Genomic DNA, 27647 nt, shown 5'->3' on the forward strand with positions numbered 1-27647 from the left:
AGCACCGTGCCGTATGTGGTCGAACATTGTCATGGAGGCACAACACCTGCACTGAGCATTCCAGGCATCTTAATTTTCAACAGCCCATTGCAATTTCCGCAACTTTATCACTGACCGTACCTCGCAGACAACGGAGAAATAATAACAGCCACCATTTCGAGCCAGTGCTGCTACGTTACGGAAAACAGGCGGGACTTGTCCGGCCAGTAAATGATTGGTGCGTGATAAATCTGTCACCCACACTCATATTTCCTTGCTAAATACGTTTACTTTACAAGAAAAGGAATAGGGAAATTTAATTTATGGATGGCCTACGTATATTACATTTGATTACTGTGTCTTTTTCAAGAGTTTCTTTTTGGTTGAATGTATGCCTCGTTTAAGTCAATATATTTTTAAATTGAGATAATGTCCATTCATTCTCAGACGATGTAATCTTCCAATACGTAAACCAAGTGTTTTACGCTGATGGGAGCTCTAATGTCGTCACTGAAGGATTTTCACCGAAGACATAATTTATTTGTATTATTCCTTCTCAACCATGATTCCTTTGCATAATCTTCCTGGATTTGGCCACAAACGCCTTACGGATATCTCCAAGAATTTCATCTAGGTTATTTTATGCATTGTATTGAACCCTTTAAGGACATTCGAAATTACCTGCCTTTCTTACCTATCAGCAATCGGCATGAGATCTTTCTTTTGGGTCGTCTATAGCTTCTTCGTCACTTGATTAGGCAAGAGGCGGGTTTCAATAATTTAAAACCAATGTCTACAATGAGAGAACTCGATTTAATATATATGCAGGTTTATTGACCATTGGAAACGAAATCTGGAAAAACTTGTGATATTTCACAACAGCTTATCTAGGAACTCAAACATGTCCGTTTAAAAATGAGCGAATAATAACGGTGATGAGACACCGGCTTTGGAGACCTTAACTCACTTGCCTGAGGGGCATCCTTACTAGAAACCACCGCCTTAATTTAAGTGTAAATAATAAAAGTCTGAAGATTCCTAAGATCGGCTTCCATGAGAGACTGCATGTACCACAATAATGATTCGTGATAATCAAGCCCCGTAACACGAGCTCTGGGCTCTTGGTATAATTAAGGCAGTCCAATCGGTCAGTGGGACACAGTGGTTGTACGGCTTGGACCCTTAATTGAATCGATATGACCTATGTCACTTATGTCATGGACTAACATCTAACTTTGTGATTTACGTTAAAGCCATTGTGGATTATGACCGCAAGAGAAATTATTCTATAACGGCAGATGGCCCTAATCTAAGTCACTGAGGTTCATGACCCCATGACCATCCAAATTTCTAGGCTGAAGGCTGAACACAATTAAGTTAAAGTAGTTGATGACCAACGTTTCAACGTTAGTAAATCCCCAGCACATCTGGTGCTCAACAAATTAAAATAAAAGTTAACAACAGCAACGAACGCTCACAACACTTGTGGCAGTAAACTACATTGATATCGGACATGTCCCCTTAATCGTTACGTTAATAAATTGAATTTTACCAGCAAATAAAAGTAAGATTTCGAGAATACATTTTTCAAGTTAGTCACTTCGTTTTAATCTAATTCTCAAAATACTGTTCCGTTGAATTTAATAAATTAATAAATGAAGTAATCTCATAATCCTAATTAACAACACATTTATATATCCCGGACAAAGCGGTTTCTTTAAACTCCCTACCTGTTTCAATTAAATTTGCGTTATCACTTGGACATGTTTACGAGAATCATTCCTTTAACAACAATATTTATTTTTTGTTTTTGTTTTTTCTCACAGTTCTCTTGTTTCGCTGCTGGAATACGAGAAACATTGTCGTAACTACCGGTAACATTTATTTATTTCATGGTGTCACTCAACAAGTATATTTATTAAGACACTAGCTTGGATAATCTCAACCTTAAATCATATAACCTGCATAAATTTACACACAACACAAAATAAAACAACCCATGTCAATCGTCTATGGTTATCACTTGGACTAATTCCGGTACTTCCACCCGATATGATTTCAGCTGATGAGACTCAACTGTCGAAATGCACCTCACCCAAACTCTAGGGTGAATGGACTACTGCACCCCCATGTGCTATACAAGCATGGCTTCGTATCACACGAACATACACTTGCGCCTTAGAAACCACCAACAACAACAACACATCATCCGTCACGAACTCTATGGATTGACAAGCTATCGTGATATTCAAATTAAAATAAACGCAAGACCTTCGACAACCCTCAAAAACACGAAGCAACATCACTATAGATCTCAAATTTTGACACCCCTCAAAAATGGTTATTTATAACATAACAAAACATCATATCATTTCCGTCGCACCTATAATGAATCTCAAGTTCTCTACCAAACGATTCTCCTCTTAAGTAATGAAATCTATTTTCAAACATTTATTATAAATGACCAAATCTCAGCTACAACCCATTTTTGACAAAATAGCTGCCTCGCTTGCCGAAAACAGGTGGCTTACTACCTAGAAAGAAGATCCTTCTTGTTATCTCTATAAAACAAACACGTTATCTCTAACTGTATCAAAAATGAAATCTCGCCTCGTTGACAACTCGCTCTAAAGATTATACTTAACCAACACAGAATCTGTGAAAAGATTTTAAACGTCACTTTAAACGTTCCTATGCATCACGGTAATTCGGTTTCACGTGAGATCCTAACTACGGAATGAACCCTATATCATTAAATACACAAATAAATCCTGGGTTCCCTACAGTGAAAAATCTCGGCAACAAAAGCTCTTCAACACTCCAGGATTTCAATCATCTGAGCCACATTTCCTCCTAAATCTTCAAGACTTGAACCACTTGCTATCTCAAATTCTCTACACGACAATAATATGGTATATCTATCTTACGTGATCCACTATGTTGTTACATAAAACAATATGTGGAAAGTTAACCATCTCTCCTCGCATGCCTGAATTTGACAAAAAACTATTTCAAAACCGAAACTCTACAAACTTCTACAAATCATACGTCAGTTTCGCCTCGTACGTGCCTAAACAAATTCTACACTCCGAAAACATTAAGGCGTGCTCTCTGCAACAGCTGGCATTCCATCATTACTACGCCATCGCTCCAAATGGCAAACCACGGATTACACTTACAGGAATTTCATCTTTATACTGAACAGAATTTCGCGATAAATTAATATGTTAATTTGGGCAAACAACAAATATAGGAAATAAACGTTCGGAAATGATACTCCACTCTCCACATTACATTCGTTTTACAACCATCGAATCTACTATTGTACAACATTTCACATGCTAGTTTCGCGGCACTACGGATTATCAAAGAAACAAATAAGCTTTCGTCGTATTACTCTGGATTTTCTACGAAATAAAGAAAAGGTGACCAAAATTCGTCACAGATACATAAGTAAAATGGTTATATAATGAAATAAATAAATGCACTTTAGAAAGGGTAGCTTACATACCTGAAAGTCGTACGTGGCCTTTCATCATTGCAGGCTCACCAGCCTGTCTCAATCTCTTATCTAGCCATTTCGACAGAAAGTGGCTTTACAAAACATACTCTTCCTTTCACTAGGATTTATATCCTGGACGAAAATAATGTTTATGTTTTATATAATTTATCTGAACATAATGCCGTAAGAAATGCCATAAGCCCTTCAAAGCTTCCTACCTTGCGTGATCCGAACGCTTTCGTCAAATCACCAATCTGCACACGCACTGTTTTATGATACAACAATATTTTCTAACTACAGTATTTCGGCATTATAATCACCGTCTGTTGCCCGAACCTAAATCTGAATGATGATTCCACATTTTGGAATACCGTCTATTTATCTTCTAACCTATCTCCACTTGGAGATGATGTTATAGCTTCCTTCGGCCAAACCTATCTTCCCTTTTCGAGACTTAGTCTTCCCAACAAGTTTACAATGTTATTCTGAACTGTGTGGAGTCACCTCACATTCACTGGAAACAATGGGCATTTACAAATGATGTGGCGTGGTTTTATAAAATATTCTCCCACTCCCATGACATCTGCATTTACCGCCAAAAGTATACTGACACAGATTTTACTACACTGAAAGTGTAAATAAGGCTGATTTTGAACTGACGCATATCTTTTTGGTTTAGTAACGGTGCTGTTGATAAGCAATAAGGGTTTCTATTAACACATTAGAGTCTTTAAATTAACTCATAAGCTAGGCAGTATATTTTGATAGATGTAAAAGAGAGTAAACAAACAGGCACGTCTATCCGACAATTTTCCTTCTAGGGCTATTTAGCGGCCTAAATTATTTACCTCTAACAACCAAATTGTTTCATTTATGACCTCCTGACGTTTGTCACGGCGGTTTCGTCGCCAATTCTTATCTTTAAACGAAATTTCAACAAAAATAGTTCCTCGCCAAATTACTTTGTGTCCTTGCACATTCTACATGTGTGGGTGACGTAATTTATGTTGCGTGAAACTGGGAATCATTCCACTTGTTCTCCACGTGCCGCTTTTGGTCAGAAGTAAACATGTAACTAGGACTCCTCATTACCTGGCGCGCTGGAATTATATGGTGCCTCATGTAATAATTTTAGGACTCTGGCTCCTTATGACTCAGCATCTACCTAATTAATAACATAAGGGAATTTACTTCTGATTTAGAGCTGTGTCTTGGGATATTAAAATCACTGGTAAGGTAATACAGAAAACATGAATTCAGACTATTAACTCTAAACTAACCATATGTACCTTATGCTATGTGTTATTATTATCAAGAATAATAAATGAAATGCTAGTTGGTTTTTAAGACATCTGGTTCTGCTCAGCGCTGTTACTAAAATAGGAGCCGCCCCCTTCCATTTTTGGTTTCCGTAGATTTCCGTTTCCAAAAAGTTAAAAGTAATTAAGACTCTTCTCCAATGATAAACCGGATATTTTTCATAAATGTTACCGAAGAGACCGTTGATATACATAAAGTGAAATTTGTGTGAATGGAGGTTAACAAGGTGAAAATATTATGTAACTTAATTTGTTTACATCGTCCGGGGTAACGAGAAATATTCTGAAAATCAGTAAGATTCTCTGTCATATGTGTAAACCAGTATTGTGCTCAATTTGTAAAGGAATATGTTCAATTATACTTAATAGTTATTATGTTTCTTTCCATGTACTCAACGAAATCTGATGTACAACTTTATTCACAGAATAAACAAAGTATACGGAATACATTAATATTTATATACTGTATAAGATGTCTCCTTATTGATAGGGAACCTTTCAAGAATGTGAGGGCCACATTCTTCGTCAGTGATTCTGGTAGGTTGAATCTTGAGCGGAATTCTTAGGTATTGTTTCTCTTGCACCAATCGGGACGCCTATCACCTCGATGTTATGCTGTCAATATTCAAGTAGAGAGAAGGGATAGTTGGCTCGTAAATGCTCTTATTTTTCGCGTGTACTTCACAGGCGGGGGAGGGGGGTTTAGAGTGTGATTCAATCGAACGGTCGGATCAATAATATATCCCTTGATGTAGTTTTTGAAGGCTATCATATCAATCCTATGGGGACTGCCGTTCTTCAACAACACATAGACCTCTTCATGCACTGTGTATTGTTTTAATCTTAAGAGTTAAATGTTTACCCCCTGTAAAAAAAAATGTAAACGGATATTGCATCTCCTCTCGATATCATGCATTATCGGCGATGAATATGGAGCACACTTTTATCTCTGGAAGTCTCACGGATATTGGCGTGATTAAATGGACAATGATATTTCTATCGGCAATATTCTTTTACACGCGTAGTGTTAAGATTTCCAGGAAGTTGTTCGCAGTCTATCATTGTAACGAGAGTGGGGTAAAAGGGCACAAGTGGGCCAGTAATTGTCCCTCAGCACTGTTCCATTTACTGCTTGTGTATATCTGAGTGCATTTAATCTGTGCAGATCTCTGGTCCGCATTTCACAAATTGCAAATTTAGCACCAGGACTTCAAACACGGATATCAATATTGCTGTCATAAGTGCAATTACATGGCTCGCTCTCTAGTAGAATATTGTATATGCCAGATGTCGTCCGGTGTTTTTGAAACAAACAAACAAACAAACAAACAAACAAACAAACAATCAATCAAACAAACAAAATTACATTGTAGCAAAAGGCGTTCTTCATACTCTATAATTTAGACGCATAACGTAACCGGTTTTCTAACGTATAGAAAACATTTCCAGGGGCTCCATCGAAGCGATTGTCGTAGACCTTTTGGGAGTAGAATGCGTCGCATGGATATCATGTGTGTGTGTGAGAGAGAGATAGAAACTAGTGAATATGCAGAGTTTACGTTTAGAAATTTTTTCATTACTCTTGTAAATGTGCCAACGGCCGTTGCCGTGTTGAAACACCGGATCCCGTGAGATCTCCGAAGTTAAGCAACATTGGGCGTGGTCAAGATTTGGATGGGTTGCCGCGTGCTGTTGGAGGGGGGTAAGGGAATGGAGGAGCAGAAAGGAACTGGCCACCCTACCGTACGTAAACTCCGGTTCAGGCATATCTCTGCGGAGTTTCGGACCTGCCTTCGGGCAGAATACCCCTTACCTTACCTTGTAAATGTTATGAAATCTCACTTTTTACAATCTTCATGGACTCGATTACATCTATGACTTATCTGTCTTTATAAGATGAAAGGTAGCAATAAGTTATTCAGATGAGTTGTGACTGAGAAATTCCCTCATACTTTGGAGTGTAAACTATCTCAGTCCTATTGTATTCCATTTCATAACAGTGAAGAATTACTCATTTGGATGGGTTGGATTATTGCAGTAGTCGGAGAACAGAATTGCATTTAATAATTCTCTCTATTCTACTACTCTGAAATACACCGTAGACGTGATTATTATCTTAATGCCAAATTTCCGTTACCTGAAACAAAAGTCAATTTAGCGTTAGCTGTCACATTCGACGAGTGCGTTATCCATCTAAAATCTACTAAGTAAAATAATAATATGCTCAGGCTATTTTAGATTGAGGGAAGGAAATGACTGCTCTTTATAGGAAATTCCTACGGTTTCAGTTGGAAATGGAAGTTATGAAATTTATATATTTTCTGTTTTGTGTATATTTTGTTTGCGAGTTTTGTCACGTCAAAAATATATCCAGTAGTATTCACGTAGTCACTACTTAAATCCCAGTTTAGCCCTCGTTGATCTGAGATGTAACACAGATGCTTCCCACCTATATGACTAGGATTAAAATATCGACTACTCCATAGCATAATTATTATTATTATTACAATAAGTTTTATATTTTGATCTAAACTTACAAATTATAAGTTGATCAGTACAACAAGCCTAAGGAAACTAGTGAACAAAGAAACGACGCCCAATGTAAAATGATGAATATGACGCAGGCACAATGGAAGGTAAACATAATCTTCTAAGTACATTGCTTAGTCTTAAATGGGCTTATTTAGGAATAATAATAATAATAATAATAATAATAATAATAATAATATTAATAATAATAATAATAGCCCCAGCTGCCGTTTGATGGAGTTTTGATTTCATACCATTTAGTCTGATTGCATTTCAGTTTATACGTTTAAATTTACTTTCAAATGACAGGAAAACCTGTTTTTTTTAGTGATCCATAGCTGATTTAATTACATTTTGTCGATTAAATACTAATTGTCTCCTCAAAGATCTCTCAGCTTAGGTACCAACCTTGTAAGTACCTGTTTTACATGCATTAAAGAAAGTTTCCGATGATATGATCTTACGTTGGTAGAAATTGTGTGCTGAAAGTAACTACAGTGTCATAAAGCTCCACTTTCCATATTATTTTGAAAAGTAAAAGCAGTTACGAAATTCGACAAAATATGGTAAGGTAAGGGTTATTCTGCCCGGAGGCAGGTCCGAACCTCCGCAGAGGTGTTCCTGAGCCGGAGTTTACGTGCGGTAGGGTGGCCAGTTCCTTTCCGCTCCTCCATTACTTTACCCCCCACCAACAGCGCGTGGCAACCCATCCAACTTCTGACCACGCCCAATGTTTCTTAACTTCGGAGATCTCACGGGATCCGGTGTTTCAACACGGCTACGGCCGTTGGCTGACAAAATATGAAATTAAGATTATTTCAAATAGCTTACTAATGATTAAATATGTATTAAAATATAATTTGCCTGCTTTATGGTACTCAAAACTCACTGGTGAATTTCTGTATTTTTTAATTTAGACCAATGATTTTTATATTTATTCTCAGATTATATAAATTCCTAAATTTGTTCATGTTATATATCAGAAGCAATGTTGGTAAAGTAATGGTCCTGGTCAGGCGAGCATGTAGGATATAAACTGCTCCATAACCATAATATAAAATACCTTATTACAAAATAATTTTCGAATAACTTCCACTAACTGTAACCAGCTCGTTCTCGCGTAATAATATCGTGCACCACATCTAAAAATAAATGTAAAGTGGAAATGCTTTTCGTCTGGCAGAGGAGCTTCTGGCACTGTTCGTTCACATTCCCGAGTTGCAGGGCTCCAGACTGGAGGCTCCGGCATTGGGATTTAGCTGCCACTAGACTCTGTGGCTGGCGGGTAAAGAGAGACGGTCGGATAAACCCAGTACTGCCGTCTTTTGCTATCATTCATCACATGAGCCTCATTCAGACATCCTCTAAGAATCCATTTCAATGGTACAAGAGCATTTCCTATTTAATTTCCATTTTGCCTTTGCTCTTAGTTTGTATACGCACTTTCGAATGAAAAAGGCATTGATGCACAAGGGAATGGTTTGTGAGAGATTTGTAGGCTTAATTCTAAAATAAAGTGAGCGGGAAATCCTTGTTACATGGTGCACAGGAAATGTAATACTGAACCGCTTATGGAATATTACAAGGGAGAGAAGGTAGTGGCGTTACATTAAAATGTAATCAGTAAGAGTGTTTTAGCGCAGTTACATCGCTAGTAATTTTTATCATAGACTGGTATATCTTTAAACTTTTCAATTCCTTTTGAAAAAAATAAACTCCGCATTGAAAACAAAAATTATATAGGCTACAATATTGCTATTAATGTTCTAGTTGTGTAACGCCGTACTACCGCAGCTAGGTTTTCAGCTTTCTATCCGAGGTGGAAAGGATCCCCTATTTTATCCGGAAGGACGTAGGTGTATCCAATATCGAGAAATCGAAAAAATTAGAAATATATGTTTGGCTTATGGAGAGGTACATGGCTCTGTAATTCAGCGTACGCGGCATATCATAACGCGTTTCTTATTAAATATTCAGAAACCATTGACAAGGTTAGGTAAATAATATGACTACGACAGGCATATCAAGACTCAGAAACCATGGACAAGGGCAGGTAAATAATATGACTACGACAGGCATATTAAGACTCAGAAACCATGGACAAGGGCAGGTAAATAATATGACTACGACAGGCATATCAAGACTCAGAAACCATGGACAAGGGCAGGTAAATAATATGACTACGACAGGCATATCAAGACTCAGAAACCATGGACAAGGGCAGGTAAATAATATGACTACGACAGGCATATCAAGACTCAGAAACCATGGACAAGGGCAGGTAAATAATATGACTACGACAGGCATATCAAGACTCAGAAACCATGGACAAGGGCAGGTAAATAATATGACTACGACAGGCATATCAAGACTCAGAAACCATGGACAAGGGCAGGTAAATAATATGACTACGACAGGCATATCAAGACTCAGAAACCATGGACAAGGGCAGGTAAATAATATGACTACGACAGGCATATTAAGACTCAGAAACCATGGACAAGGGCAGGTAAATAATATGACTACGACAGGCATATCAAGACTCAGAAACCATGGACAAGGGCAGGTAAATAATATGACTACGACAGGCATATCAAGACTCAGAAACCATGGACAAGGGCAGGTAAATAATATGACTACGACAGGCATATCAAGACTCAGAAACCATGGACAAGGGCAGGTAAATAATATGACTACGACAGGCATATTAAGACTCAGAAACCATGGACAAGGGCAGGTAAATAATATGACTACGACAGGCATATCAAGACTCAGAAACCATGGACAAGGGCAGGTAAATAATATGACTACGACAGGCATATCAAGACTCAGAAACCATGGACAAGGGCAGGTAAATAATATGACTACGACAGGCATATCAAGACTCAGAAACCATGGACAAGGGCAGGTAAATAATATGACTACGACAGGCATATCAAGACTCAGAAACCATTGACAAGGGCAGGTAAATAATATGACTACGACAGGCATATCAAGACGAGTTATCTGACCTATTTATAGCTAATTCTTAACTTCCATATTTACCGATTAGGTATTCTCGGTACCTAGCGTCACGAGGTCAATGGTTGATCACGAGGGGCAACGTGAAAAGTCCACGAAGGAAAAGATAGGTAAATCATGAATTAATCCTTCACCAGTTATAAGAAAATTAGTTCACATTTTAAGCAGAGTATATCCTGCCGATTTTTTAAATCGTATTATCTACGTATAAATAAATTTATATTTCTCAATACGCCTTGTTCTGTTCCGTAAATATCAAATTAAATCTTAAATTTCCTGTTCAAAGAGAGTTATTCATTTTCACCTTAATTACTAGGAGTTGTAATTGGATATGCATTCGTTATCTTTATCATTATAATAATTAATTTTTAATTATATTATTACCAGAGGACCCGTAGAGCTAAGCCTAAAATAGTGTGGGCTTTGGTTGAAGGAAAACAAGGGGTTTTATAGTAGATATAAAAGTATTTACAATGCCTATTAAACCTAATAAGATGTGATACAAACTTCGCCAGTGGAAGTTGTACAATGCTGGTCTGGAACCTCTTAATTGTCATATAGCCAACAATTCACGACGTAAAGCCTCGGAGTCGACGATAACACAGATTATTTGACACCCATACAAACAAAATAAATTAAGTAGTCTAGATACAATATGAAGAGAGTACATTCCATGTACCTTGGTATTTCAATATATGTGTGATCATTTTCTAAAATTAGCGCACAGTGACAAGGATAATACTGTAATATATTTCTTGTGAGTAACTCAATTTCTAGGAAAGGTAGTAAAGTTTAAATGGTAGAGGAGGATGAAAGGAAACTTAGAAATTATGTTGTAGGGAGGTGTTAAAATCAAGCGCCACAATACGTTAGGTAATTCCTTAACTTAGTTCTAGGCCTTCTCTTCTTCCTTACCATAATGCTAAGTAATGGTATTAAACTTACTGGCTGTAGACATTTAGTGATGCGGGTTCAGGACATCTTATATCAACAAGTGAGGATTTATATAAATATACAAATGCATAATTAACAAGTTGACATGAATTTCACACACTGTGCAATGAAACCTCACGTAACTATTTTTTTTTGTTGCTAGTTGCTTTTCGTCGCACGACACAGATAGGTCTTATGGCGACGATGTGATAGAAAAGGCCTAGGAGTTGGAAGGAAGCAGACGAGGCCTTATTTAAGGTACAGCCCCAGCATTTGCCTGGTGTGAAAATGGGAAACCACGGAAAACCATCTTCAGGGCTGCTGACAGTGGAATTCGAACCCACTATGTCCCGGATGCAAGCTTACAGCCGCGTGCCCCTGACCGCACGGCCAACTCGCCCGGTCACGTAACTTTGGAAATAAATATGATGAGTAGAATCAGTAACTGATCAACTCATTTTATTTCGTGAATAACACGTGTGAGGTTAATAGGCTGACAGCTTAGATTTCACGTACGTGTGAAATTTTATCCTTTATTTATTCATTAGGTTTGTGAGTTCTAGGAAATATGTCATTTTCTCACTCTTGATTCATTCCCCCCCTCCCCTTACCTTGATACCTTCAAACTCCAAAGAGAAGAAATATTTGCCGTTCGCCCTTCATTTAATTGAATGAGAGATTGACAATCCCACTGCTTCCCTTAAAAGAATGATCGGTGCCCCGGACAAATTCCATAAACCAACCGTACTATACTCAGTATCGAAGTTGTGTGACATTTAATGATAGGAATATGCTCATGTAAAATGCTGTATGACCGGGCGAGTTGGCCGTGCGCGTAGAGGCGCGCGGCTGTGAGCTTGCATCCGGGAGATAGTAGGTTCGAATCCAACTATCGGCAGCCCTGAAGATGGTTATCTGTGGTTTCCCATTTTCACACCAGGCAAATGCTGGGGCTGTACCTTAATTAAGGCCACGGCCGCTTCCTTCCAACTCCTAGGCCTTTCCTATCCCATCGTCGCCATAAGACCTATCTGTGTCGGTGCGACGTAAAGCCCCTAGCAAAAAAAAAAAAAATGCTGTATGGATTTCAAACATAATGATGTTCTCCAGAAGGTTAGTGTTTGATCAGTGAATGTGTTAATATAACATTTAAGGCCTTACAGTGTGTAAAATTATCATCTTTATTTTAAATTAATTATGTGTGTGTGGTCATTAAAATGAATGCAAAATCACACATCATGTGTGTAACTTTGGGCGCCTTCCACCGCTATACTGGCTGGAACGCTACGCACCAGGTGCAGTACTGCCCTTACATCACACTGTCACGAGCCGATAAGGAAAAAAATATATATTTTAGAATACTGACCTGAAACGGAGAGGAAAGTATGCGAGAGGTAAATTACACATAAATGTTCAGCATCTTAAAGAGAAAGAGATATAATAAAGTAGATATTCTCTAAAAACATACATTTGTTTCGATTGTACCGAGCGAGTTGTCTGTGGGGTTAAGAGAGCGCAGCTGTGAGCTTGCATTCGAGAGATAGTGGCTTCGAACCTCTCTGTCGGTTGCCCTGAAGTTGATTTTCCATGGTCTCCCATTTTCACTGCAGGCAAAGGTGGGGTTGTTCCTTAATTAAGGCCATGGTCACTTCCTTCCCACTACTAACTCTTTCCCATCCCGTGGTCGCCATGAGACATCTGTGCCGGTGCGGCATAATGAAAATAATAAAATGTCCAACGATTCCCTGGAGTTCATCCGATTTACCCAAAAATCTATTCATTTCCATTCGCCCACCTTTTCTAAGGTTCTTTATTATTCTCCAGAAAGGTTTCCCCGCTGCTCGGTCTAGGCAATTCAAGTTTTACCGAATTCTTCCTATGGCATCTGACTTGGATACAACAATTATCTGTTTTACTCAGTTTCTTTATTCTAGGTACGATACCCTGTCTGCATCAGGTCTTGTTTGTACCCATTTCTGATACGCCTTTCTTTTATGTTTAAAAGCTGCCCTCTCTTCTTCCTTCCACCAAGATGGTTACTGTTCCCCACCTTTATACACAGTGTTTCTTAGGTATTCCCTCGCTTTTTCTACTATCACAAATTCTCCTAGTAAATCCTAAACCTAATTGCTGTCTACTGTTTGGAACTTCTTGCTAATCATATCCATGTACTTCTCTCTAATTTCCTCGTCCTGGATATTTTCTTCCGTTATTCGTCTTCAGACAGATTTCACTTTCTCTATCCTAGACTTGGGAACACCTAGCTATTGCAGATCAGATAGTTGTATGAGTCATCGAATATGCCGAGAAATACCCGTACTATCCCAACAGATTTCCTGAATCCTATACTGGCACATAAAGCTTCCCATTCGTATTAGCTTTCATCTATCCCTACATATACCCATTGCATCTTCATGTGCTTCAGTTCTATTACCAGCTCTCGCAGTGAAATCGCCCATTGGCACTGTCCTGTTATTTCTGTTGATCGTGACTACGATGTCACTCGGGGCTTCATAAAACTTGTCGACATCGTCATCCTTATCTTCACCCGCAGTGGTGAATAGATTGATACAGATCTCGTCCTAATTCCTCCAACTACTATATCTTCCTACATCATTCCTTCATTTACGTGCCTAACAGGAACTGTGTTACGTGGAATAGTATTCCCCATCAACAGCCTACCCCATATTCTTTTCTTCAAACACCCCTGAAGAATCCGACTCGTTGGCTGAACGGTCAGCGTACTGGTCTTCGGTTCAGAGGGTCCCGGGTTCGATTCCCGGCCGGGTCCGGGATTTTAACCTTAATTGGTTAATTCCAATGGCACGAGGGCTGCGTGTATGTGTTGTCTTCATCATCATTCCATCCTCATCACGACGCGCTGGTCGCCTACGGGAGTCAACTCGAAAGACCTGTACCTGGCGATCACTCCCGGCACTATAAGCCATACGCCATTTCATTTTTTCACCCCTTAAGAACATTTCAAAATCTGCTCTCTCTTCTTCTTAGTTTCTCCTTACACTAATGACATATACGCCCAACACATTCAGACGAATCCTCTTTGCTGCAACAGCCAGTTCTACAGTATGTCCGAGACGGGCTTAAAACGTCCTGAGAGTTCCTGGTAAAGAGTCAGTGAAACTGGATGCAACCCAACTTGAAATTTATAACTTAAAGAAGTTCGCACTCTCTCCATTTTAGCATACAATGCGTTCAAATGAAATGGCGTATGGCTTTTATTGCCGGGATATCCCAGGACGGGTTCGGCTCGCCAGGTGCAGGTCTTTCTATTTGACTCCCGTAGGCGACCTGCGCGTCGTGATGAGGATGACATGATTATGAAGACAACACATACACCCAGCCCCCGTGCCATTGGAATTAACCAATTAAGGTTAAAATCCCCGACCCGGCCGAGAATCGAACCCGGGACCCTCTGAACCGAAGGCCAGTACGCTGACCGTTCAGCCAACGAGTCGGATATAAAATGCGTTTAGGGATTTGAACAGAATTTAAACATCTGAGTCGGTTACAGCATCGGGGGAAAATGGGTGGGTGGATTTTAATTAGAAGTCGAGTTGGATCTTAGCTATAATATGGCCAAATATTTTACCAGGTCGGAGTGTTTTAAAAGGGGCTTAAATAATAATATTCGATGTATTTCTATCACGGTTGGTTATACGCCGAAAATATCTAATGGCGATTTTTTCTTCTATATCTCATTCCGACACAGTAATATGTGTCAGTGTCTGTTACAGCATTAGGGGAAAATGGATGGGTGGATTATAATGAAACTTGGTATTAAGTTACAGTTTCAAAAATTTCATAGAGGGCCTAAAGAAAAAAACTCGATGTTTCTCTCATGATGTATTTTACACAAAAATGTCGGATTCCATGGCTAAATGGTTAGCGTGCTGCCCTTTGGTCACAGGAGTCCCGGGTTCGGTTCCCGGCAGGGTCGGGAATTTTAACATCATTGGTTAATTTCCGTGGCAAGGGGGCTGGCTGTACGTGACGTCTTCATCACCACTTCATCCTCATCACGACGCGCAGGTCGCTTATGGGCGTCAAATATAAAAAGACCTGCATTTGGCGAGCCTCGGACATGTCCTCGGACACTCCCGGCGCTAAAAGCCATACGCCATTTCATTTTTCTTACACATGTCGAATTTTAGTTCTATACCTTTTTCCTATGCAGTAAAAAATAACGTAAATATCAATTGCAGTCGTGTAAATGTCCAGGAACCGGTAACTAGCTCCATAGGCTGTAAAGAGTGTCGCTATGGAGGTCATTGTGGCAATGTTTTAAACGATTTGTTCACCTATTACCATTTTTAATATTAACTCGATACGCGGCTTTTTTATACGGGAAAGGAGAGTTCAAATGGAGATCAGCAACAATGAAAAAGTATGAAACTGCAAAGTGTCCATGAAAATAAGGTTGCGACTACGTCACGACAAGCCACTATGAGGGAGAGACAGCCCCACTTACTGTACGTGCTTCATAACCTCTGGAACAATGTGAGGAATGGTCAAAATGTATTCATGCATACGTCATGCGATTGGCACTTCAACAACAGCTACTTTAAAATATAAGGAAATCATTATTTAAGGATTTAATACTTTACAGTGGAAAGCAATCTAAATATGTACAATATAACAGTGAATATGCATCAATACATTTATGTACAATAAAGAAAAAAAGTTTGGCTCTTACTAGTGATATTGGTGTCGTATTTCAATCACAGGGAACAACATTATATAACATTTGGATTTAGTATTTTGAAGTACACCTTTAATGGAAACTAATGTTACGTAGTTAGCATCCCTCCATATATGGTTGGCATCAGGAAGGGCATCCGGCCGTCAAACAGGGACAAATCCACATGCGCGAAACAATTCGCACCCGCGACCCCAAAGAGGTGGGGATAAGCTGAAGAAGAAGACATAAATTACGGAGTTAGATTCCTATAGAGTAATATTTATGCTTTAAAGGTTCTCCAAACTCAACAAACATAATTTTGTAATCAAATTCGATAAAGGTTAGGAAGTTTCCCATCGTCAGGCTGCCTGAACGTTCGCTGATATTACCAGGACACCCATGCGTAACAATGATAATGGCTTGTTAACCACACTGCAACACATCTTGCCACAAAGTGGTGTGAAAATGGTTATGTGGGACCAATTAGATCCATTTCACCAGGGATTATTTACATAAGCTTCCACGCCAATTATTTTGTAAAATTAATCGCTTCAAACACGTTACGTAATGGCTGGATGAACACTGCTCCCTCACGCATATCGTTCACCATAATGGAAAGCTCTTTAAATGACGCAAATGCTTTTCCAACTCATAGACGTTCTTAATGTTAAAACACCCTATTAATAATGTAACCGAAGCACTAACAGTAAACAGGTGAGAAACCTCACACTTTACTGCATATCAGTGAACGGAAAACGAATTGTACAAGATTCCGCGTTTTTCTACGTATTGAACGTTATGTTGTAGACTGAGTACACGAATATATAATATATGCATACACACACAGATCTATGAAAAGGGAAATGTCACCAAATTAAACTCACTTTATTTGCAAATGAGGTGTCTACGTCGGTGGTAAATGGTACACTAAAATACATTATTGTCAAGCACTAAATTTTAAATTAACAAGAGAAGAAGACATTTTCATAGAGTACAATATTATACAAATTACACTAACAATTGTTTCTATTAAAAACACAGCTCATCCTTAATAAATTTATATTGTTTACAAAATTCTACTTATAATATCTCTTGTACTTACAAACATAGTCCACTCATATACAGTATGTGGAATTACTTCAAATAACACTATACAACCGGCATAAGATTAAAATTTACATTGCTTTTATTTATTTATTTATTTATTTATTTATTTATTTATTTATTTACTTATTTATTTATTTATTTATTTATTTACCCATTTTGAAACCTAAGTAGCACAACGACCTTTTGGGTCTTAACCAGAGCCGCTTTTGCCACCGCTTTTCAGAGTTCCTGAAGGGCCTTCACAGCTACTAACATGTTTATCTGTTCGTGAGTAAAGTTAAATTATTAACATATTGTAAATATTTCACTTTTAGAATAATAAATGTTCTCATTATAACAATACATATAAGGTCCCAGCAATTGTGTGCAGGATTTTTTATTTGTTGCGATATACGTTGTCAGCGGGTCGACTTTGACGTTCCGTTTCGCTTTACTAGATGACGGAGAAAACAATCTTTGTTGGGTGATTTATGGCTGAGTTTGAATGAATGTTCTAGTGTAAATATGTAATGTATCCAAAGAGAATGCTCTCATTCCAAGATCGTACGAGCTGAGGTGTCGAATACAGGGTTGCAGTGGTGTCGGAACGCAAAGGAACGGAGTGTGAAACCTGTCTGGAAAGGCGGAATGCAGTCGGAAGCCTATTCCCTTTTAAACTGACAGAAGTTTCTTTATTTTATAATATTGCAATGTTTTAAATCTTCCCATGGTTTTCCGTGGTTTCCTATTTTCACACCAGGCAAATGTCGGGGCTGTACCTGAATTAAGGCTACGGCCGCTTCCTTCCCACTCCTAGCCTTTTCCTGTCCCATCGTCGCCATAAGACCTATCTGTGTCGGTGCGACGTAAAGAAACCAGCAAAAAAAAAAAAAAAAAATCTTCCCACAGTATTTCAAATTCCACTAGTGAAAAACTTCCGCATCGAATCCCTACTGCCAAATGTATTTTTACGTCCGATTCGTTGGCTGAAGGGTCAGCGTACTGACCTTCGGTTCAGAGGGTCCCGAGTTCGAATCCCGTCCGGGTCGGGGATTTTAACCTTCATTGGTTAATTCCAATGGCCTGTGGGCATGGTGTTTGTGCTGTACCCAACATCCCTGCAACTCACACACCACACATAAATCTATCCTCCACCACAATAACACGCAGTTACCTACACATGGTGGATGCCGCCCACACTCATCGGAGCGTCTGCGTTATAAGGGCTGCACTCGGCTGGAAATAGCCACACGAAATTATTATTACTGTATTTTTACTTACACTACTTCATCAATTTCTGGAATGTGTCATATTGAATATTACCTACTTCAAAATTCCAAACGTGGCAGAACGTTTAATTTTTAATTTAACAGAAAGAATGACTAGCCGTTTTCAGTAGTAAGTTATTATTCGTTTCTTTCTTTTTGTTTTATTCCTTTATCCTGCTTGGGTTGGTTTTTGCTTCTGGAAGTCTTAAGTTTAGATCAAGTTTATAAAGTATATGAAAAGTTAACTTTAATAAACAGCGAATGTCTATTTCACGAATACCTTATTCAGTTATTTTAACAAACGGACGGACTGTAAAATATATAGGGATTCTCTCACAAAAAAAGAAGTTAGAGATGACGGCCACGTGGTTGTTGTACGTGATTTAAGTTCCGATGCAAATAGAAGTTCTATCTGTGCAGCATCTGTAAGCGAAAGATTGCATTCATATCCAAAATACTGGACTGCTCAACAATCAGAAAACTTCTTGAATGCATACTTTGGCTAGTTATTGAAAATCAGAAAACTTGTTCTCTGGTTGTTCAAAGGGACTGGAAATTGGTTTGGGTGTTGGGTGTTGAAAGAGAATCAAACCTCGATATTTCAAACAATGGAATAAACACTGAGGTTACGTATTATGGAAGCAACAAAGGGGAAATGTTATTTTATTATAACAAGCCAAGGCACATAGAATAATCTGAGATAAAGTTAACCTTGAAGAGAAGCAGCAATTACACCTTATTGGTCAACAACTCAGAAAACAGCATGCAGATATCAATAAGGTTCTTCGTACAGCACACAGTGTAGCAAATAATTGCATTTCATATAAAAAATATCCTGATTTATTTGATCAACAGAGTATAGGTGCCCTGAGTCCTACATCAGCCTTCAGTATAATTGTATTAATATTATGCACGGGAATTGTTGCAGCTGATTCTAATCATAATAATAATAATAATAATAATAATAATAATAATAATAATAATAATAATAATAATGTTATTTGCTTTACGTCCCCCGACTACTTTTACGGTTTTCCAAGATGCCAAAATGCCGGAATTTTTTCCACTTCCCTTCAGGCCCCGATTTCAAGAATTTAGCGACCTGGGCAAATAATATTTAGCTGCCAACCGCCCCCCTATCCCCCTGCGCTCGTTTTTGTATTCCTTTAAGAAAATAATTATTTACAAATTAAAGATTACAGTTTTCAATGTTATGAGTTTTAAAACAGCACACAATGCAAATAAAGTTAATTCTCATAATTAAATCTATCAAGCCAAACAAAGTCAACAGAGAAATAACAATCAGGCTGTTTTTATTTCTATTTAAAAAGCCGTTGGTTCATTTTGATAGTTTGTGTGTAAGTAAATAACTTTAGAAATAAGACACATATAAATTATCAATTTATTGTCATTTATTTCGATCACATTTAAAAATACAGTTTTTGTTTATAGGCTACTTGTATATAATACTGGCAAAGAAAGCAAAACAAATTTATCTTCGTACAGGCCAGGTAGGCCCTTGGCCACTATCCGTAACCTCGGCACTTGATGGGGTAGAGTGGTTAGCTCTACGCAAGGCCGCCTTTGCCCCCAGGAATTAACCTGGTACTCATTTTTGGTGTAGGCTGAGTGAACCTCAGGGCCATGTGCACCTTCAGAAGTAGAAACCACGTTTCTTAAATTTTACGAGTTCCTGACGAGGAATCGAACGCAGGTCCTTCCGGGCGAACCGAGCACACCTTTACCACCTCGGCCAGGCAACCCCTGGTATGTAATACTACTTTATATAAAATATTTTTACTCGATTTTTTCCTGGCAATCTCTTGAACAATTTCATCAAAGTTGGTTTTCAAATTTAAATCTTTTTCAATGCACATAAAGACTAATGAGCTTAACTGTTCATTAAAAAGAGTTGCCCTCTTGGCATTTTTTACTCTGCTTAAAACTGAAAAATCCCTTTCTGCAGTACAGTTGGTAAGATCATAAACATCCTAACTGCAATGTTAAGGTTTTGAAAATTGTTTTGCTTAATGTAAGAATACACTTTAGGCAAGTTTTGGAATCCCTCGAGTTCACGATACATTTGAACGTGTACACAGCCATTTACAAAATCTTGACTGATGTCTTCAGAGTACAGCGAACTAAGTTTCAAAGCAGCAGATGATTCGGATGAGCAAGTCAGTAGTAGAGGTAACACTTGAAATCTGGAAGCCACGACTTCATATGCTCCTTTCCTTTTTGCTAAGTTTCACATAAGTGTGTCCATTATTTTAAGGAACACATTATTTTTGAAATTTGTTCTTGCATCTAGGTCTCCTTCAATCCCACGTGTTTCATCTGCAAATATGAATATTCCGTTTTCTTTCTCTTGAGTATCTTTGATCATCACATCCACATATTTTCAAAGCAAATTGCTCATACTGTATATGTCAAACTCATCCCTTTTCGCGTTGATGAATCCTTCCATGGTTTTCATTCTTTTACTCCTTCCTCAAGATTAAGATCTTCATACCGCAAGTTTTGAGAACACTTCTCAACACGTTCCAAAATGTTATTTCACACAACTAACAGAAAAGTAGTCTGAAAATTTGTTTCAATGTTTTGTGCGTCATGTCTACAAGCAGGTTTTGTACTGGAGTCTTCAGATAGCTGCCTCAACGATTGTCGAATTTCTTCATAACCTTTTACCAAAGCTCTGACAGCATCTGCTCTTGCAGACCATCGGGCTTCTGATAAAGATTTTACGACTGGCGTACCGTGTTTTGCCAAGAATTGCTTCAAAACATTCCACCTGTACGTTGACACAGAAAAGTAATTGTACAATTCCTGGACGAAGGCAATTAAAACCACTGTGGCAGTTCAGCATTCTGCGGCAGCCGAACCAACAAGATTTAATGAATGTGCTGCACACGGTATGTATTCAGCAAGGGGACTTTGCTGCTTTATTCGGTCCTGGAGACCTGAGTAAGCTCCTGACGTATTGGAAGTATCATCACATTGCCCCCTATAATTCTTGATGTTGATTTCGAGACTCTCAAAATAGTCAACTGCAGATTTTTCTAGTCCAGCAGATGTATGTGATTTTTCAGGCAGAAGCTTAATGAGTCGTTCTAAAGGCTTTGGCTCTGAGGTACAATAGCCAACTGGTTAGTGGTCAGTGTGACAGCAATTAGGCGTCGAATTAACGATGGGAGAGTAGTACCCAGCTTCTTTTACTTGATCAACTAAAGTTTTAAGCACACAATACCCCATAACTTAAATAACTCATTACATATTTGAGAAGAAAGTTATGAGGTGTGCCCTTGACCATTGTTACCATATTTTCCGATGTGCTGGGCAAGGAAAGGGTCATATTCACTAATCAACTTGAGGCATCCAAGATACAAACCATTTGAAGTTGATCCTAAATCCTCATTGTCTCCTTGGAAAGGTAAACCCCTAACTGCCAAAAATCGTACAACAGAGACTATTCTTGAGATTACACTTCGCCAGTAGTTTACCTCCTCTTCATACAGTGTAAACAGAAATTTATCAGCCTGCATTAACTGCTTTTGTCTGGTGATGTACGTAAGAACATTACGCCTGTGATTATGAGAATGTTCATGATGTTTCAATAGTTCATAGCTGTGCTTCATGTCATTAAAACCGGCAGAAAAACGTATTTTTTCATTTTCTAGTTGAAATAAACAGCATTGAATACAGAATACCTTACCAGTTGACTGTGTACACAATAACCAATCTCTTAAAATAGCGTCTCCATTAGGAAGAGTACTCTTAAATATATTTTGAGACAATGTTCTTTTACTATCATTGTAATTTCGCAGAGATTTCAAAAAATCCACCATTACGTATTTTTTTTTGCTAATGGCTTTACGTCGCACCGAATTACAGTAGTACCTCGCAGGTGTTTCTACTTTTATAAAAATGGAAATCTGCTTCGGTGGGTGACCTTCCGAAGATAGGAATGTGATCCCTGTGAGCATTTTTGAAGCTTTCTACGCTCAACAATTCTCAAGGGTGTAGTTTGTGATTATCATCCACACTTTGGGCAGAAGAAGCATAGACATTGTATCGAGTGGCATATTTTTCTTTCAGTCATTTAGGAGAAACCGTCGCATCTCGGTTTCCTTATATAACAGTTCAGTATTTAATACACGTCAATATTTACAAGGTGATGTTTCAGGTGACATAAAAAAACTACACAAAAGTTCATCCAGTGATTCTCGATTTATGGTGTGCTATTCTAGTACCTACACTGTTATTATAGCCGGACTTTGAGAGATAAGTATGTGGTCTCTCGGCTGTTTTTATAGCAATTGTTATGCACGACAACAGGTATGTATATAGTTTGTGGATATCGTGACGAGTTTAAAGCAGCGTAAGCTAATAATTTTATTGCCTGAAGTCATTTTCTTAGATTCGTTTAGCAAAAATTGTCATGGATCGGTTTTTCTTCATCACAGTTCTATATTTAATACACGAAAACCCTCTCTAAGGGATCTTCTAGGCAACTTCGAAAACCGCATAAAGGTATCCCCAGCGGTTCTCGCATTGCGGAATATTCTTCCCGTACCTATAGCTGGATTTGCAATGTTAACAAACATACTTCTTAAATTATGGTCGAAATTTTTAAAATAGGTATGTGGTCCCATGTAGAACAATTCATGCTTCACAAACTGCACATGAATCCGCATGTGTGCAGTTTGAGGATAACATTAAATATGGAACTTTTTGTGAAGCGATCTGTACAAAAGGATGAATGGGAAAATATATATGAATTGACGGTGCACTTACAGGCATCCTAAAAACTTAAAATTTGTTACCAAAGTTTGATGGCATCAGGACCCCCAGAGAATCGAAAATTCCATAATTCACTGATGGGGCCTATCTAAGTGGGGGTTTCCAAATTGGGGCTTAAAATAAGAACGCAAATGTAAGTATATCGTTCCCTCAGTCGGATATATTATTTTCTAAAATGATGCCGTATACCTTTCGTGGGGTAAGATATTCCTGAAAGTCCAAATTAACTTTTAACATCAAACCGTGAGAAATCGTTTCAGGAAATTTTCGGGGTTTTAAGGATACTAGTAAATATAACTCGATGTGAAGCGATGTACATGTAATGGTTTAGAAATGAAAATAGGCATGAACTTCCAGCATCCTACAAACCTCAGTGTTGATAACTGAGAAGCTGAATCCAGACGTTTCCCACAAAAATCTAAAATTCGTAATATTCCCCGAGTGGTATTGGCTGTGCGGTTTCAAATTTGGAGCTCAGAATAGATACGCAAGTGTAAGCATTTTTCACCCAGTCAGAATTTTTCTGCAAAGCGATGACTTATATTATTTTATCGTAGGGTTACAGCAAAGAAAAAACCAAATCCATCTCCGTACAGACTATGAAGGCCCTTGGAGGGTTGGAAGGTAAAGGCTTCCACTATCCGTAACCTGAGCACTTTATGGGATAGAGAGTGGTTAGCTCTACGCCCTCATCATGGGGTTATAACTTTCCTGAGAACTCCAAATTAATTTTTAACATCAAACCCCGAGAAAGTGTTGAGGGACATTTTGTAGATATTATGGAGGACAAATGGAAGTCGATGTGTATAAGAACCATTATTTATCGTTCTTAGGAGAACCATGCACATATAAATTTGAATGACAACCGTTAAGGGAAGGGGGGAAGGAGTGTTTTCTGGGGCTTGATGGTAAAACTTAACTCGGATTTTCAGGAAACATTTTAGCCCATGAAAACTATAAGTCATCGATTTAGAGAACTGTGTCCGCCTGGGTTAAATAAATGCTCGCACTTGCTTTCTTATGCTGAGCCCCAATTTCGAAACCCCAAGCAGACTGGCTCCCGCAGGGAATTCTTGGCATTTTCGATTTTTCTAAAGATCCTGAAGGAATCAACGTCTCCGGTACCAAGCTTTAAAGACTGTAGTATACCTGGAAGTAGCTACTAGAGAGTACGAAAAATGTACATGACCCACAACCTACCATCCTTTTATGGAACCATAACAGGGATTATGGATTTTTAGTAAAACAACAGCAGCAACAACAGTAAAGGAAAAAGCGTTCGTAAAGCTTTGTTATATGTCACATTCTCAAAAGAAGAAGCTACTACCGAGATCGATAGCTGCAGTAACTTAAGTGCGGCCAGTATCCAGTATTCGGGAGATATAGTGATTTCGAACCCCCACTGTCGGCAGCCTTGAAGATGGTTTTCGTGGTTTCCCATTTCTATACCAGACAAATTCTGGAGCTGCACCTTATTAAAAGCCACGGCCACTCGCTTCCCACTCCCAGCACTTTCCTGTTCCATCGTCGCCATAAGATCTACCTGTGTCGGTGCGACGTAAAGCAACTTGTAAAAAGAAAAGAAGAGCGAAAAATAGAAGAAGCTACTTTCGTTTGCATAGCAAACTTACCTGAGGCAGCACTGTGATGGGAGTAGTGTCAGTGACAGTTTCTTCCTTAAAATTAAAATAATGTCAATATTTTGATATAATTTTCTCCTTCTTTAAGATTTTCATACTGCTGTAATTCAAACTCTCTAACTGTTTTTCGGAAAGTAGCACTGACTGGAAGGAGGCCAAGCGAAATGCTGATCCATTGCCTGTCATTGTGTCGAGCGAAATTAAAGTCGTTCATTCATCACCTGCCCCGATAGCTTCTCTAAGAGGCTTATACGAGGCTCACTCAAACCAATCCAATCCCGGTACAGTAGCAATTATCGGAACATTGGCCAAGCGCGTCAGATTGCCAGAGGGTAAAAACTGGAAAATATGAATACTGCAACATTTAAACTTACAAAAAGGACAAGGCAGCACACTTTTGTAATCACTAAAAAACTGGAAATTTACACAGTCACTATTTGCTATTAGTTACTTTCGCGGACGTTAAGAGTAGATGAATACAAGTAATAACAGATAATGTTCACTAATTACACTTTCTGAAATTATTTTCATGTTCAGTGACTAGTAAGGAATATTACGGCTGAGTTTATGATTTTCATCATTTCACATATTGTTCACCTTGACTGAATGAGGTAATACGAAAGCCTGAGGAGTAATGTATAAGTAATAAATGCATAGTCTGCTTCTTTGAACAGACAAAGTGTAGAACAAAATGTGGTTAAGAAAGAGCTTAAATCGAAATCAAAATAATTAAGCGTATGACATTATTAATGAAACTAAGCAATGTAAAATACTTAAGAAGAATATTAACTAATGTTCAAATATATTACTTTTTCTTTATAGGCTCTGATAGAGTGTTCGAGATATTTCTGAATTTCTCGGCTGGGAATTCAGAGGGCACTCTTCGACAATATGTTGGACTCCCTGTCCTGGGAAGCCTCAGCTATATGCTGCGATATACACGATTCCTCCAATTCTGAAGAAAAGCTTGATTAGTTCTGATTCTCCTCGATTGCGACCACTCCTACGAAGTAGATGAAGATCCGACGGTTTTTTACAGATACAGAGAACAATATGGAGGTGTTGTAAGGAACTATTAGACCATTATTGAAGTCAGGCTTCATCAAGGTTGAAATTATATTCTGGTGAGGACTTGGCCATTTCGACTGGAGGATGTCAAGAGTAGAGTAGCCTATATTGAATAAAGTGCCAGTCAGAAATATTGCAGGATATGACAATAATTTTGATTTATATCGTGTTAAACTGGACAACCTGCTGTAAAGCTTCAGATTCATAAAACTATCTCCATCTTTCCAGACGTAAACTAAAACTATTCAAATAATTTCCGAAAACTTTAAATATCAGTTGTGATAACTTAAAGAAAATGTACAGTTCTTCGGACCATATGACTTACAATGCGCCAATATACAGGGTTATTCACCTAACATGTTACACGCAAATAACTTCTAAACCATTAAATATATCAGCATTCTGTTTTCATATTCGTAAATGGTACGCAGGGCATTGTAAAATAACATGCACTTAGTCTCATGGGGTAATTAACAAACGAGATATTGATACTAACTCCATATGTTTAAATGGAACGGCAAAAACTTATACAGCTGCTTTAAAAGTTCATCTGCTTACAAGTTCAAATATGTAAGTAGTTTCAAAATCGGACAATTACTTTTTGAGATATAAGTAAGAACAGCATGCGCTGTTTTGCATGCCGCATCAGACGGCGTGAAGTCGGGCAAGGACATATTGAGGCGCAAGCAGTTTCCTATGAGTGAGTTCAGCCACAGAATGGGTAACAGGCATGTATGCACCTCGTACACATGTGATGGGTTTGCAAAGTGTGTATGACAGGCGAACACATGACAGGACAGAAAGGGTTGATGTGTTTAAAACGAATAAAAGAAGTACTTTGCCTTGAAAGGAACATAACGAAAGCTATAATTGTCACACGTTTTAGTGTACAGTTCATACTACTCTATGAGTTGAGAAATAAACATAACATGAAACACCGGAAGGGCTCCTTCTAGAAAAGCAAATGTTCAGAGCTGATCGTAGTGAGATGGCAGCAACACTATTATTTATGTTTTATTTTACACGCATTAATCTCCGCAGAACTCCAGCGCGACTGTAGTAGCGTGCATTCGGGAGAGCGTAGGTTCGAGTCCTGCCTCAACCAACCTGACATTGATTTTCATGGTGTCCCATGTTCAACACCAGGCAAATACCGGACAGGTACCTTTGTGATAGGCCACGGCTGACTTTCTTTCCAAATCCTTCCCATTCCAATCCGTTAGAAAAAAAAACGCTAAACTGAGTGCAGCCTATTACATGTCAAAACAAAACAATACACTTTAATCTCCCTTCCCCGTTGTGTGTTCGCCAGTCATATAATAACGTTGCACACCCAGGGTATGTTACGGTACATCACATTATGTTTACAGTACATGCCTGGTATCCGTCCTGTGGCTGGAATCAAGGCCAGGAAGCAGCTTGCGCCTCAATATGTCCTTGCCCGACTTCACGCCGTCAGATGCGGCATGCAAAACCGCGCATGCTCTTCTTATTTATATCTCAAGAAGTAATTGTCCGATTTTAAAAATACATATTTGAAATTGTACGCAGATGAACTTTTAAATCAGTTGTATAAATTTGTCTCATTCCATTTAAAAATATGGAGTTAGTATCAATATCTCGGTTGTTAATCGCCCCATGAGACTACGTAGCACGTTATTGTACAAGACCCTGCGTACCATTTACGAATATGAAAACAGAATGCTGATATCTTTAATGGTTTAGAAGTTATTTGCGTGTAACATGTTAGGTGAATAACCCTGTATATTCTGTATTTGAGCAGACGACTCGTATTTAAATAAA

The sequence above is a fragment of the Anabrus simplex genome, chromosome 1, assembly GCF_040414725.1.
Source record: "Anabrus simplex isolate iqAnaSimp1 chromosome 1, ASM4041472v1, whole genome shotgun sequence".
Lineage (NCBI taxonomy): Eukaryota > Metazoa > Arthropoda > Insecta > Orthoptera > Tettigoniidae > Anabrus > Anabrus simplex.